The sequence below is a fragment of the Globicephala melas genome, chromosome 3, assembly GCF_963455315.2.
Source record: "Globicephala melas chromosome 3, mGloMel1.2, whole genome shotgun sequence".
Taxonomy (NCBI): Eukaryota; Metazoa; Chordata; class Mammalia; order Artiodactyla; family Delphinidae; genus Globicephala; species Globicephala melas.
In genome coordinates, this window is record NC_083316.1 from 56,333,781 (window position 1) to 56,339,414 (window position 5,634).

The window sequence follows — 5,634 nt, forward strand, 5'->3', positions numbered from 1 at the left end:
CCAGCTCTCATGGCGGCTGTACGTACACGTGCGCGCGCGTGTGTTCGCACATGCGCATATGTGCCCTTTTCAGGCGAAGTGGTTTGCAGTGTTGATTCAGCAGAACCTCAAAGGGGCCTCTGAGCAAAAAAGGTTAAAATATACATGCTTACACACATATACATAGATATACATGTTATATGTGCGTATATTACACACACACACACACACACACACACACACACACACACACACACACACGTACATAAATCTGTGTGTGTATGTCTGAGTCTTTTTCAGTTGATCCCCGGCCAGCTTCAAGCTTTGCTCTGTCGCCAGGACGCAGCTGAAGAACTTAGAGTAGCCAGCAGAGGGCGCCCAGAGTCACTATTTTTTAAAGGTGCAAGTTTTTAGAAGCATCTTCCATTTCTGGAATTCAGAGAGAACAGAGGTCCACACTGCAGGCTAGACAGGAAAGGTAGCTGTAGATAGACTTCAGAGAAGATACAGCCTTCACTCAGATTGAGAATTATCCAGTGTAGAAAGGATGTTTTTAGAAGAAAGAAAACAGAGAGGATGATCCTCTGCAGATAATATACCAATGCAAGTGTGTGTTGCATCAACTAGATGTTTCATGAGAAAATATACAACTCAGCTCCTTATGAAGGAAAAAAGATGGTCCTTGCCTCACTTGGGAAAGTTTCCTCCTATATTAAGAAGAAAAACAATGAACTGTTTGCTTTATTTACTAAAATCACATGGTTATGAGAGAGAAGTGAAAAGGAATTAGGCTCTTAATTATTTCTATTGTCTTTCCACCCTAGTCAAATCAACCAAATGAATGCAACCTGACTACCTCTTCCGGCTGCCATCAGAAAGGTCCTATGTCTTGGAACTTTCTCCACTTAGGTGAGGGGGAATTTGGTATTCTGGTATTCATCACTGCCCATTTCTAGGAATACATCAAAAATCAAGTCCATTATCACGAAGCTTTAATGTATATTTAGACTTCACAGAGTACTAATTATTATAACAGGATTGAGGTTGGGATTCCAGTGAAAGACACCCCTGACAGAGACCAGAGCCCAGAAGGAGGAGAATGGCAGAGCCCTTGCTCAAGAGTATTCAATAGGTAACTCCTAGGAACCACGAAAAGTACCTGGAGGAGATTCTGTTGGACTGGATATCTGATAACAACTAACGGGGGTGAAAAAAATCACAAAACACCTGGTTGATGGCCATTTGATCAAACTCCTGTAGGAGTGTGGAGTGGAGTGGCCAGAGCTAAGTCTGTCTACATGCCGTGTCTGCAGACTCTTATCCCATCTAGATGTTGGATGTGGAGGTACGGCTATGTGAAGGCAGTGCTCTACTGCACTGCACCTGGTGGAGGGGATCTCACCATCACCTGACCCTCACTGCAAGTAAACAATCAGTAGCATGAAACTCAGTCACGCAGGATGTGTCCTGACAACGTTGAGAGCTGAGCGCTTAGCCAGTGAACAGTTGGTATGAGCAGCAGTTCTGGACTCCTACACACCTGGCAGTCCACAGCTTCTGTTACCTTCTTAGAGTCAAAATGCTGAACTCAGTGGACCATGGGTCTGGCCCAAATGTATAAACCTTTTATTCATATGGACCATTCGGGTCTGTTTTTAAAATCTTTTGTTCCCTCGAACCATCTGAATTCTGCATTTCACTCTGCAACAGTAGACAAAACTTATAAGTTGTCTACCCTTTCACTCTGTTGAAATCCTTTTATGTGCGAAACACCTGGATAGATACAGAGGGGGAAACAGAAGTAAACAGCACACAACTGCTACCTCTGAACAGCACATCTCCTGGCTCCATTTTGAAGATTCTGAGACAGACAGCTAATGAGTCCCCCTGTCTTGGAGTTAGTTTTGACAAGCAAGCTGGGCTGGAGGAGACTGGGTGCAATTTTGCCTTCTGTTAAGTTTTCAATAAACCAATGTCATGATTTTTTTTTCCTCCTGAATTCTACTTCCTCTTTCTTCTTTCTCTGTTCTTCTATTTTGTGTCTTCCCCATCAGTTTGTTAATGCTTCTCCCTTTGAAAAAAAAAATTTTAGGTCCCTTTTTCGGGCTCTTTGGTGACGGAGTTCGGCTTCCTGTGTTCTCACTCTTTCACTCACTGACTCAGAGTGGAGGCTGCTTTACTGGAACTTAGGAGAAATTTGAGGTTTGCTTTCAGTCCTGTTTTCTCCCTAGCAGAAACTATTATTTCAAGGGAGAAGATCTCAATAGGCCAAGTTGAGAAAAGCAAGCAACAAGCCTAAAAACCGGTTTTCCTCACCAGCTGCCCTTGGGCTATATTCTGTAGAAAGGGAACAAGGCCTTTTGGAGCTGCCCATTTGCTCCCCAAATATGTCTTCCGTGCCCAGCGTCTTATGGAGCCTTTTTTTTTTTTTTTTTTTTTTTTAAAGCCGCGTTGGGTCTTCATTGCTGCGCGCGGGCTTTCTCTAGCTGCGGCGAGCAGGGGCCACTCTTCGTTGAGGTGCGCGGGCTTCTCATCGCCGTGGCTTCTCTTGTGGCGGAGCACGGGCTCTAGGCACGCGGGCCTCAGTAGTTGTGGCACATGGGCTCAGCAGTTGTGGCTCGTGGGCTCCAGAGCACAGGCTCAGTAGTTGTGGCGCGCGGGCTTAGCTGCTCCGCGGCATGTGGGATCCTCCCCGCCCAGGGCTCGAACCCGTGTCCCCTGCATCGGCAGGTGGACTCCCAACCACTGCATCACCAGGGAAGTCCCTTATGGAGCCTTTGACACAAGTTAAGTCCCTTATAGTAGGGCATGGGCAGGATTAACGAACTACAACTGTCTTTTACCTCAACCCAAGGTACATTTCAACTTTCCCACTTTATTCAACAGAGAATATTCAGCAAGCATCCATTCTGCCTGGAAGACAGGACAGATTAAAAATAACAAAATGGGGCTTCCCTGGTGGCGCAGTGGTTGGGAGTCCGCCTGCCGATGCAGGGGGCGCGGGTTCGTGCCCCGGTCCGGGAGGATCCCACATGCCACGGAGCGGCTGGGCCCGTGAGCCATGGCCGCTGAGCCTGCGCCTCCGGAGCCTGTGCTCCGCAATGGGAGAGGCCACAACAGTGAGAGGGCCGCGTACCGCAAAAATAAATCAATAAATAACAAAATGTGTTTTTGCCAGTTCAACGTTTCCAGACCTGATATTCAGGTATCTCCTGACGATGACCTTCAGATCTGAGTTTAAAGTTCAAGTCTAGGACTTCATCTTTCATTCTCTATTATAGTTTGGAAGATGCTTATTACCACAAAATTAGTAATATTATCCCATCACTTTCATCTTTGTTTTAAGTGGAGGCAAGCAAATTACCTTTGTCCATAGCAGCTAGGAGAGGAATATCTATTTTAAAATTGATCACATTTTTTCATTCATGGAAACTGATAGACGACTAGAAGATGCCCAATCAAACCTCTGGGTAAGAAGTCAAAGATTGTGTGCATGTGTGATCAGGGAAATTGTACACCTAATGAAGACAACAGTGGGAAAAGAATGAACCACGATGCTCATGATGACTCACTTTTCGGTAAAGTCCACACCGTTTGGAAAGCACATTTTCATCCCTGGTGTCAAAACCTCCAATGGCACATAGAAAAGTAAAAGATGCTGGTCCATGATGAGTTTATCTAGGGTTATTTTGGAAGCTCCTGTAGTATTTAACGATGATGACTATGCCTTTTATGTCTTCACCTTGTCTAGCAGACTCCTTGTCCAAAATAATGAGTAAAAAGGAAGGCAGGCCAACTAACGAGTAGTCAGCCCACAACTGGACTGGTTCCAGTCAAATCCAATAGAACCACATCAAGTTGCTAAAGAAATTTACCTGCTGACAACAGCGGCACAGCAGCAAAGCTCGAGCCTTTGTTTCACATTCCCCACTGTGACTAGGCTGTTATGGCCCAGATTTTGAGAAATTTAACCTGCATGCAAATGTGTGACAGGGCTTTCCTGGCAACCTGTAGCTCAGCAAAGAATAGGAAATGAAAACCATCATTATCGCCACAAGGTTCCTCTTACACGAGTTTCCATAACTTAGAGAGGTACCTCTGCTAAGGACTCTCTGTCCTAATTTTCTATCTATGCTGCTCTGCACTACCTCAGAATGAGGAAGAAGGAGAAGTGCTTGTCCCAGGGGTGAGAGTTCTCAGGAATTGGCTGAAACTCCTTTCAAGGGCAAAGGGTTACCCCTCAGAGTGGGCACGCTTCCTTTTGCCCAGTTGGAGCCCAGAAATCACTGCCTTAAGGTGAATAATTTGCATACCAAATATATCAAAGTTAAAAAAAAAAAGAATACCATTTGATTTGGAGTTTCTCAAGTAACCTCAGCAACACTTAAGACCGAGGACCATGATGTACAGCTGTGTGAGCTGTTCCTCCACCAAGGGTGCTTGGCAAAGGGGCTAAGTGTCAGCAACAATACGAGGAAGCACCTTTTCCTAATTCACCGAGATCCACTGTGTGGACAGGTGTGCTGTGAAGAGCCACCCTGACCCCTTCTGCCTGATGGTAAAAACTCAGAACATGTCATTCCCTGTTTCAAAGCCCTTCCCATCGCACTGAGAATCAACTTCAAGTCCACACGGTAACATAATCTGGTCCCAAGACCTCTCCAACCTCAGCTGTCACACTCTTTCCTAACTTGCATTATTCCTGCCACGCAGGCCTTCTTCCTTTTCCCAGAAGACCCCAGGCAGGTTCCTGCTTCAGGGCCTTTGCACTGGCTTTCCCCTCTGGTTTGCTCCTTCACTGCATTCAGCTGTCTGATCAAATGTCATCTCCTCAGGGAGGTCTTCCTTGACCACCTCGTTGAAATCCCACCTTGCCTCTTTTCTGTCTCTTATCCTGCCTTTCAAATAGAAGAGCACTCACTACTTGAATTTTATATTTATTTGTTTATTATCTGTTTTCTCTCTAGAACGAAGGTTGACAAACTATAGCCTGAGGGCTAAATCACACTTGCTGTCTACTTTTGTAAATAAAATTTTATTAGGATACAGTCCCTCTCACTTCTTTACATATTGTCTTTGGCTGCTCTCACCCTACAACTGTAGAGTTGAGTGGTTGCAATAGAGACTGCATGGTTGGCAAAGCCAAAAAGATTTACTTACTATCTTGCCCTTTACAGAAGAAGTTTGTCAATCCTGCTCTGGAATGTAAGCCCCATGAGGACAGGCCTTTGTCTCTTTTGCTTACTCCTGTATCCCCATTGCTCAAAATATTGCCTGATACGTGGTAGACACTTGGTAAATATTTATCAAATGATTGAATACATGGATGAATGAGTATCAAGATGTATCTAGAAAATGCTTTTCTTAATTCAGCAATTGAGCATCAACTTGTGACAGGATTCTATGCAGAGGATCCCACAATGATGAGAAACCAACAAATTCAAAGCTCTGTGAAGAATATCACGTTACAAGTAAGTGCCAGGTGTCACAGGGCCATAAAGAAAGATACCTGGCCAAGGCATCCAAGAATGGTGATTCCTTCAAGCAGTTCCACTCCTGGGTATATATTCAGAAAAGAATGAAAACACTAATTTGGAAAGATACATGCACCCCAATGTTCATAGCAGCACTATTTACAATAGCCCAGACATGGAA